Raw genomic sequence first — 11,393 nt, 5'->3', positions numbered from 1 at the left:
ACTAGTCTATTGGGTTTCAAGTGATCCTTTTAGGTCTGATGTGTTCCTTGACATGCTCTCTCCCATACCCATTCTTGTGTCTCCTCTAACCATATCCATTTGGCATCTTTTCCCTACCTCTTCTACTGCTATTTTTGCTGCTACTTGTGATAGCTACCAATTTTGAGATTTTATAAAATGGTAGACCCTGCTCTATTCTTTTTCTGCATTATCCCATTTAGTCTTTGTAAAATCTTATATGGTAACTAATATCACTATTTTCTTTTTATAGATAATAATATGAAGTTTATTATAATGAGAGCAACACATAACCCAAGGCATCAGTGTGTCCTAAGTGAGCTTAGCTCTGCAGGTCAATTTTCCCAAGTATTCTCTTACATTTATAAATGACTGAACACTGTTAATGCCTAATGATGATTGACTGTTCTGCTCAGGAGGAACTACCTTTCTGTGGTCCCAGTGTGATATCTCTCTATTTACATTTTTTATTTGTCTTATTGGTACATCATACTTATACATAATTATTAGTTTTCTTGTTTCATATTTGTACATGCCAATCATATAACAGCATAATTTGACCAATATCATTCACTACAATTTCCCCTTTCCCTTTCCTCCTCTCTCCCCAGTCCCTTTCATCTGCTCTACTGGTCTCTTTTCATTTTCATGAAATCCACCTTCTACCTTTTTTCCTTTTTTTCCCTAGCTTCCACTTATGAGAGAAATATATGATGCTTATCTGTCTTTGAGGTTGGCTTATTTTTTCTTAAGATAATGTTCTTGAATTTCATCCATTTCCCTGCAGTGTCATAATTCTATCTTCTTTGTGCCAAAATAAACCTGCACTGTGTACATTTGCACATTTTCTTTAACCATTTATTAATTGATGCACATCTCTTCTGGATACATCATGTGGCTATTATGAATTGTGAGGGTAAAACTATGGGTATGTATGTGTCATTATACTATGAAAACTCTAATTCTTTAAGATGAAGACTGAGGAGTAGGATAGCTTGATCAAATGGAGGTTCCATTACTATTCTTTTGAGGAACCTCCATACTGATTTCTATAGTGTTCATACTAATTTACAATGCCACCAATAGAGTAGAAGTGTTTCTTTTTTCTCCACATCCTCTCCAGTGTTTATTATTGTTCATATTCTTTATAGTTGCCCCTCCAGCTACAGATTAACTATTAGTGTAGATATGATTTACATTTCTCTAGTTGCTAAATATTTTGAACATTTTTTTTTCATTTTTTGGTCATTTGCATTTTTTTCTTTCAAGAAGTATTTTTAGATCATTTGCCCATTTATTGATTGGGTAATTTCTGGTATTAATTTTTTTTGAGTTTTTTTTAATATAATCTGGATGTTAATTCTTCATCAGAAGAGTAGTTGGCAAAGATTTTCTCAAATTTTCTTTGCTGTGCAGGAACATTTTAATTTGATTAAACTGTTTGTTTATCCAATTTATTAATTCTTGATATTTTTCCTGAGTTTCAAGTGTCCTATTGAGAAAATTTTTGCCTGCAACTATATCTTGGAGTGTTGACCGTACATTTTCTTCTAGGAATTGCACAATTTCTGGTCTAATCCCTAGATCTTTAATCCATTTTGTGTTGACTTCTGCTTAGGGTCAGAGATAAGGATCTAGTCTCATCATCCTACTTATGGATAATCAGTTTTCCCATCACCATTTGTTAAAACTGCTATCTCTTTTCCAGTGTAGGTTTTGGGCATCTTTGTCAAGGATCAGATAACTATAGATGTGTGGGTTTGTTTCCTTGTTTTCTATATGTCTGTCTGTTTTTTAAGCCAGTGACATGCAATTTCTGTTACTATCACTGTGCAGTATAAATTGAAGTCGTCAGGTATTATGATACCTCCAGCATTACTTGTTTATTTGTTTGTTTGTTTGTTTTTTACTTAAAATTTCTCTGGCCATTCTGGTCTTTTATTTTTCCAAATGAATTTTAAGACTATTTTATCTAGTTCTATGAAGAATTTCATTGACATTTTGATGGGTATTTCACTGAAACTATATATTGATATTGGTAGTATGGCCATTTTAAGAGTATTATTCTTCCTATCCATAAACACGGGAGGCTTTCCATAGTCTTCTGTCATTGTAATTTCTTCAGTTTTATATAGTCTTCATTTTAGAGATTTTTACCTCTTTGATTGTATTTATTCCTTTTTTGTTTATTTTTGTTTTAGGTGATGTGAATGGTATTCTTTTCCTGGTTTCTTTCTCAGCAGAGTCATTATTGGTATATAGGAAAGCTCTTGATTTTCATATGTTGATTTTGTAATCTTCTACTTTGCTGAATTTGTTTATTAGATCTAGCAATCTTCTGGTGGAGCCTTTTGGATCTTCTAAGTATAGGATATATCATCTGTAAACAGTGATGACTTGATGTTGTTTTTATTATTTTTATCCCTTTTATTTTTTCCCTGCCTAAATCTTTAGTACTATATGGAATAGGATTGTAAGAGTGACACTCTGTTGTTTCAGAATTTAAAGTAAATACTTTCAAGTAAATACCCATTTACTATGATGTTGGCTTTGGCTTTCTCATAAACAGCCTTTATTATGTTAAGACAAGTTTCTTTAATTCCCAGTTTCCTCAGTGTTACTATCATGAATGACTGCTGGAGTTTTTCAATGACTTTCTCTTCATCTACTGAGATGATTAAGATTTTTTTCCCCTCAATTCAGGGGTGAATTCCATTTATTGATTTATATATGTTAAACCATTCTTGAAGCCTAGAAATAAAACTGACTTGCTCATTATATACAATCTTCTTAAAACATTATCGAATATGATTTGCTAATAATTCATTAAAGATTTTTGCATCTGAGTTTATCAGGATTACTGGTCTGTAGTTTTCTTTTTTTATTTTGATTTGTTTAGATTTTCTAGCACAAAGGGCAAGAAAAATAGAACACATGTATTTAGTGTTTTCTTAATTAGAAGTACAAATAAAGCTATTATATACTTATTTTGTTGGCACTATTTTTCAACCTTCAGTTCCATCTAAAATATGGCTATGTATGAGAAATGTCTTTGAGAATCAGTTGATGCAAACTGATCCACAGACATATGCCTACCTCTTATTCTAAAGCAATAAGAACAGCAATGGTGCAAAGTTGTATCAGTGTTGAGGACTTCACCAACCTGCCCTCTGAGAACTTTACTCTGCATTTGAACTAGTTCCTGAATTTCAACAAAGAGACATTTGGAACTGAATACTTTTAATTATCAAGCACGTGTGACTAATAGTTTTTTCTTCTCACTTTTTAAAAAATAGTTTTCTCACTAGAGAATGAGGTTAATTATCTCTATCCTACTTTTTCACTTAGCTGTATTGTGTAGGATAGTAAACACTAAAGTACGCTATAACATTTTAAAACCCAAATAAGTGCTATCAAAACAAGAATTTAGAAGCTGCCTTTGTTAAATGTACTGACTCTTTCATTGGGCCTACAAATGTCCAATGGGTTGAAATGAGATAACAATCTTGGCATATCTGTCTCTTTCACTCTGAGTCACCTTGCATTCCAGGAACATTATGTCTAATCCCTAAATGTCTTGTGATGAGAGGAAATTATCTCTCAGTCAACAGCAGCTTTATTTCAGGAAAGACCCTGTCTGACTGAGATAATGATCAACCAGACCACTCTGATCAAAATGGCTTGAGTATGCATATTTCTGGTCCCCTTATCTATATAATCTGGAAGTCTTGGAGTTCATGTCAGTATCCTGAAGACAGGGAAGAGATCCTTCATCTCACTTGTCATCCCAATGTGGTCATATTGATTAAAATTCCTTTATTGGGCTGGGATTGTGGCTCAGCAGTAGACCACTCACCTAGCACATGCAAGGCCCTGGGTTCAATCTTCAGCACCACATAAAAATAAATAAACAAAATAAACATGTTGGGTAAAACTATAAAATAAATATTAAAAAAATTCCTTTATTGTTTATAATCATTTTTTTCTATATTTTTTGGGGGGGTGGGTGGCCAAAAGTTGTTTCTTGGTACCTCTCAAGTAGGGCCTCTGGTTTTCAACTCCAATAACACTATTATTGTCATTTTATTATTCCTATCAATAGTGCAGGCTACTAAATGAGTTAGGAATACAGACATATTTTTCTGCATTCAACATTGATGCAGGTTGACTTTTATACTAAATAATCTATTTTTCTCCCAGAAAGAAAAAGAAAAAAATACCTAGAGACATTCTCTATTCATTATTCTGATATCTCTGTCAAGAACAAGAAATCTGAATTTTCTTTCCTGCTATGTAGTTTTTATCGTATCTTCATCTCCAAGGGTGAAGAGGATGCCTCTCTTGATAGATTCTACATCCTACACCCATTTCCCTATATACAAAATAATTTGATTTTAAAATATGCCATTTCCTCTGAGAGAAACAAATCTGGCCCATGGGAACTGTGTGGATAAGTTCTGGAATAGGTGAAGGATGACCCCTAATCTTACCAATAGATAGGGATTCATTTTTCTTGTGCCCAAGAAATAAATCAGGTTATATTTCTCTGTTCTCCATTAACCTGAGTTTTTTTGAATAGTTATCATAGGTTATGACATGATAGGTAAGTCATCCACTTCATTGTTTAAAAGCTGGATTCTAGCACCATTAATCCTTATCCATGTAGCTTTGGGTAAATAGTTCTGACTTTTGGAGCCTAATTTTCCTAATCCACCTAAAAAATAATATTAGTTCATGCTTAGTGAAATAAGCCAGACTTAGAGAGTCAGGGTTGAATGTTTTCCTTCATGTGTGGAAGCTAGAAAGAAATTAGGAATTAAAAATAAAAGAAGATCTCATGAAAATAGAAGGGAGAATGATAGGGTAAAGGAAATGAATCTAGGAAAGGGAAGAGGATTGGGAAGGTGAAAGAACTGAAGAATTAAATTGACCAAATTGTGCTATGTTTTTGTATGAATAAATCACTATCAATTCTGCTTTTTTATATATAATGCCTCAATTATAAAAACAGTAAATAAATAGAAGGGTGATCAATAGAATAGAGGAAGGTGATCCAGGGAGTGAAGGTGGTAGGGAAAAAAGAGGTACTGGGGATTTAAATGGAAAAAATGTTATAGGTATTTATAAAATGTTGAACTCCACTTCTATGTATAACTAATATAAACATTGAAATGATGTTAATGGTAATGCAATTTATTTCACAGAGTGGTTGTGAATGATAAATTAGGTCTAGCACTTGGATCAATGCCTGGTGCATAGCACATCCTCATGAGTTGTAGCTGTTGTCATTTCATCACTGCCATTTTATTAGGGGAAGTGGGAAACACAAAGCTGACCTGAAATGCTGAAAATCCCTGTCTCTTTAGGACACCCAGGTGGCTCCAATCACGTGTTCAGCTCCTCATGATCTTTGCCCTACTCTAGTTTTTCCCAGGACTCTGCACTGAAATGGAACTACAAAACCAGAGAAATTTCTCTAACAGCTTCTGAGTGTTGGGGCCTATTCTGTGACAAGATGTCCTCATTGAATCAGGAGGAGCCCAAGTTATTGAGATTTCCTTATATTGGAGCCTGGATCACAAAAGCCCCTAACTCATAAAGTTGTCCTTACAGAGTGAGCAGCATTGCTGATGTCTGGCAAGAGACAGAAAATGAGAAATTCTAATTTTCTTCAAGCCTCAAGTCATTAATAGTTGATAAACTATAAGGACATCTTCATCCTTATAGTTTAACACCTTCATGTCAAATTAATAAAATATCTTTTTAACCAAAACAGTCATGCCTGAAACATCTTTTGATTCTAAAGGCTTTCTTTGTGGACCAAGTACTGTGCTATTATTAGTTAAAGAAGCCAGATCTTAACATTTTAAGCCATGCAAATGAGCTTTGTATGAGAAAAATGGGCAGGTGAAAAAGCTGTTGGCTTCTTGCTTGAACATATAGCTTTCATCTCTATGCAGACTTAATCTCTTTTTTTTTAATTAATTTTTATTGTTGGTTGTTCAAAAAATTACATAGTTCTTGATATATCATATTTCACACTTTGATTCAAGTGGGATATGAACTCCCATTTTTACCCCGTATACAGATTGCAGAATCACATCAGTTGCACATCCATTGATTTACATATTGCCATACTAGTGTCTATTGTATTCTGCTGCCTTTCCTATCCTCTACTATCCCCCCTCCCCCCCTCCCCTCCCCTCTTCTCTCTCTACCCCCTCTACTGTAATTCATTTCTCCCCCTTATATTTTTCCCCTTTCCCCTCACTTCCTCTTGTATGTAATTTTGTATACCCCTGAGGTTCTCCTTCCATTTACATGCAATTTCCCTTCTCTCTCCCTTTCCCTCCCACCTCTCATCCCTGTTTAATGTTAATCTTCTTCTCATGCTCTTTGTCCCTACTCTGTTCTTAGTTACTCTCCTTATATCAAAGAAGACATTTGGCATTTGTTTTTAAGGGATTGGCTAGCTTCACTTAGCATAATCTGCTCTAATGCCATCCATTTCCCTCCAAATTCTATGATTTTGTCATTTTTTAATGCAGAGTAATACTCCATTGTGTATAAATGCCACATTTTTTTTTTATCCATTCGTCTATTGAAGGGCATCTAGGTTGGTTTCACAGTCTTGCTATTGTGAATTGTGCTGCTATGAACATGGATGTAGCAGTGTCCCTATAGTGTGCTCTTTTTAGGTCTTTAGGGAATAGACCGAGTAGGGCAATAGCTGGGTCAAATGGTGATTCCATTCCCAGCTTTCCAAGAAATCTCCATACTGCTTTCCAAATTGGCCGCACCAATTTGCAGTCCCACGAGAAATGTACAAGTGAACCCTTTTCCCCACATCCTCACCAGCACTTGTTGTTGTTTGACTTAACTCAAAGTGGATCAAGGAACTTGATATCAAATCAGAGACATGGCGTCTGATAGAAGAAAAAGTTGGCCATGATCTACATTCTGTGGGGTCGGGCTCCAAATTCCTCAATAGGACACCCATAGTACAAGAGTTAATAGCTAGAATTAACAAATGGGACTTACTCAAACTAAAAAAGTTTTTTCTCAGCAAAAGAAACAATAAGAGAGGTAAATAGGGAGCCTACATCCTGGGAACAAATCTTTACTCCTCACACTTCAGACAGAGCCCTAATATCCAGAAGATACAAAGAACTAAAAAAATTAGACAATAATATAACAAATAACCCAATCAACAAATGGGCCAAGGACCTGAACAGACATTTCACAGAGGAGGACATACAATCAATCAACAAGTACATGAAAAAATGCTCACCATCTCTAGCAGTCAGAGAAATGCAAATCAAAACCACCCTAAGATACCATCTCACTCCAGTAAGATTGGCAGACTTAATCTCTTTCATTCAGTATAGAAAAGGAAACCTAGAGTTTAATTACCTGCTATTAGTCATTTACTTGAAAGAGTTCTTAAAACATCTGGGTGATATAAAGATATGACTGTTTCAGTAGGCACTTAGCCAGGAAAATGGAGTCAAGATTTGTGTGAATGCTTTTTGATAGTGATATTCTTCTGAAGAGATAATGCTATTTGCTGTTCAGGAATGATGGATTTGATTTTTTCATGGAATGATACGTTGAAATGATGTATTTTAATTTTTGTCTGAATGAAAACAGGAAGACTTTCCCTTAATTCCCAGGCAAAGAAAATTCACCTCCATGATATTTCCCATTATTTTTCAGCCAATTAGCTGCTACTTCCATTTGCTTTCTAGGCACTGTTTTCTTTTAATATGATGGAAAGTTAATGTCATTGTGCCAAATAGAAGTGGTTTGCACAATGCTGTTTCTCTAAATTGAAACACTTAAATGCAGAGAAGATTGTGAATTTCTGTTTCCTCCATATTCAGCTAGGTTCTAATCCAATGCCCAAAAGAGTATGTGTTCAGGAAACACCAAGTAAGTCATGCATGCCTACTTAGTACTAGGATGAAGAGGTTCATGTGAAGATGTTTATGTTTTGATAGGTGTAGTGCTAGAATGGAACTACACACAGCTACCCAGGGGAAGGAGATCTGACCAGACTGAACTCTGTGTGTGTGTGTGTGTGTGTGTGTGTGTGTGTGTGTGGTGGGGTCAGTTGGGGGGGTAAGGGCATTGCAGCTACAGCTGAGCTCCCAGCTGCAGTGGTATTTTCCAAGAGTACAGCATGTACCCAGTGGTATAGAACAGATGGAAGGGGAAATTGTGTTACCAACTTCAGATCAGAAGATCATCCCACAGGAAACTCAATGACTGAGAGCTGAGTGCTGGGGAGAAAAAAAGACTTTACTGAATGGTGGAAGAAAAAAGAGGGAGTTTTGCTTACCAGTGAGCAGGAGGTTGGTGAGTTACAAATACAGGACAGGAATGATGACAGAGATGGATAGGATAATGAAGGGAAGGAGAGGAATAATCAAGTCTTCTCTGGGAATTGGCAAAGAGCTTGCAGGAATTCCTGTGCCACCTTTTCTCAGTCCTTCATGGTTTGTTATTTGTGTTCATCATGACCGGTAGTTGAGGGAGGAGTGAGAGAGAGACATATACAGAACCATGTGCAGTCTGAGTCATGTTAACTCTTTATATTAATTTTAGACAAAACATTTCCAAAATGATCCATGTGTCTAGATGTAGAACTGGGTAGAGTCTGGCAAAAGGTTAAAGTAACAAAGGAGACAGACACAGAATAAAGACTGAGATTTTCAGACTTTTCATCCTATTCCAGTTACTGATTAGACATCTGTAGGCCCAAGTGAAGACTCAGTGGTTTACTCAGCAAAAGTGGCCTTTAGGTCCCTGAAGAGAAGCCCAGGTAATCATTATCATAACCCACTGATCAAGGTGTGAGTTAGGCAAAGCTAGTAGAGACCAATAATGGATGTGACCAGCCATGTGACCTCCCAAATTAGTGCCTTTTAAATCAACTAATAGCAATTGAAGCTAGAGTGTTTATTTAGGGGTTTAATTTAGAAAAAAGTTTTATACAATATAAACAATTTTTAGGGGAGAATTTTGAGTCAGAAATAACAATATTTGTTATCTAAGAGGGCACAGATTTATCTAACTTGTGATCTGTTTTTCTAATAGATGTTCATCCAACAAGAAGAATATTAGTAAAAGTAGTTTAGGTTCATTAACAACTACTGTTGCTGAAAAAAAAATTGTATTTTTGCCAAATTAGGCAAGAATCAGGCAGCAAGCCAATCATATCTTAATGTCAACATCATATTAAAACAAGACTATTTATTGCAATCAGTGCTAACACAACTTATTTATAGACTGTTATTATATGCATTAGTATCTTACAATACATTTTATTCCAGGCTGAGACTATAAGTGTTTCATTATATTCTAAAGTGCAAGGCCATTAACCTACAATTTCACATGCCATCTTGCCACTACATAGGATACTTTTCTATTCAGAACAGAATTTTTAAGCTCTTTTAGGTTATTTATCTGCTACTATTTAGTTTCTCTGTGGATCTTAATAGTCTACAATTACAGCTTGTTCAACAGGTGTGACCTGTATTGTATACAACTGGCTTTTTAAAAAATATCTGGAATAGGTGCTGAATGGGGTCAGGCCTCTTTATTTGTCTCTCCTTCCTGAGTGTTAGTGATTATAGAAGCCAATATGAATTTCCTAGTTCTGAACCCTTGCAGGTCTTGGCAACTCTACAAAGAATACTTAGAACATAGTGAAAAAAGTTGTGGAACAGCTCTACCAGCAAGATGACCTCCTATTTTCAAAGCCAGCACATGGCTTAGTGTTGGGAGGTCTTGTTTCGCGAGCTGAGTGAACCTAAGCCTAGAGTTCTGAAGGAACAATCTCGATGTTGGCAGCTTCTCCCGGACAAAGCTCATTTATTGATGCAGTAAACTTAGAGACTGATGGAGGGCAGTTGTCACTGGGAAAACTTGGGCTCAAATACCTGAATGAATCAACACTAATCTGCTTCCACTGTTAAGAGAGTGACAGAATCTTCATATAAAGAAGAGGAAACTATTTATAGTTTCTGCTATCAATGTGCCAGAAACTGATGAGTTGAGCATGTTAAATTATGTCTCTCAATATATTTTTCTGACTTTGCCAAACTAGGTATTAATACAAAGCTCATTTTATATCCAAAGAAACTGAGGCTCCATTCCCTCTATATTGCATCATGCTGTAGTTGTCTTTTTTACATTATGCAACATTTTCCAAGGGTGAGTTTTCCTTTATGAGGATTAATTCTATAAATTTTCTTTTCTGGTACTTGGGCCTGTACTCACTGTATTATTAAAATCTTTTGCACAGGAGGAAGAAGGAGGAAGGGGGATGTTTGTGGAATGATCATGACATAATCCTGGACCCTTCATGTATGTGTACATGAATTTGGGGACAGAGAATAAGGTAGGTTGTGTTCTGGCAATGCAGACCCATGGCCCACCCAGCAAGAATATGGCCCTTGATGGAAGCTTCTACACCCTGGGTCAGAGCTGATTGACATTTTGCATAGTTGTCTAGTTTAAAAAATAGGATAGTAAATGTGGCCACATGCTTGTTGATTATTTGTCTCTCAAAGAAAAGAAATATTTTAAGGGAAGTTCACATTTCTAAATATAGATAGTTTTTTCTTTGTTTTCTTAATAAGCCTTCATAAAAGGAAATTTTATGAAATTACTTCACTAATCCCCCTGCTGCTATACCAAGTCTCTTGGGGAGTGTGTGCCAGTTTCTAGTGCCTGCCTCATGGGGCATGGGCTAGGGGTTCTTCTGTCACCTGGTGGTGGGAGAGCCCCAGGAAGGCAGGCTGGCTCCCTCCATGAGGGTCCCTCCATGGGCTTGCCTTTGGGATGGAAGGACAGTGAACATATCATCCACCTTTCAGGTTGTCAGCTTTCCCAAATGCCAAGGTCATGTGGAGGAGAGGAAACACACAAGGGAATGTCCTCTAGGATAGTGGACACCAACATTTAGCCATAAGAATTCATTTTGAAAAAAATAATTCATTTCAAAATTTTTAAAAAGTAATTTCCAGTTAGGGAGAGCATGTCTTCCATTCTCTTCAAGATGTTAAAATATAAAAATAAATAAATAAATAAAATGTTAAAATTAAAAAATGTAGAGTCACACTCACCTGATGTTGAAACTCTATTCTCCTGATTATTAGGTGAAGATCCTGGGAAAGATTTTATAAATTCCCTTTTGATCCAACTCATCATCTGAAAAATAGGAATAACACTAACTGTTGCACAAAGTTGTGGATAATGGCTACTGAGAACTCTTACATCATTGGGGCTGTGATTAAATGAGATGATGAGATGATATGAAAATAACAGCTTATCACTGTGCTAAGTTTAAAGGGATCATAAAAGGAAAG

This window comes from Callospermophilus lateralis, chromosome 6 (genome assembly GCF_048772815.1).
Source record: "Callospermophilus lateralis isolate mCalLat2 chromosome 6, mCalLat2.hap1, whole genome shotgun sequence".
In the NCBI taxonomy this organism is placed as follows: Eukaryota; Metazoa; Chordata; class Mammalia; order Rodentia; family Sciuridae; genus Callospermophilus; species Callospermophilus lateralis.
Note: the sequence above shows the minus strand (reverse complement) of the source record.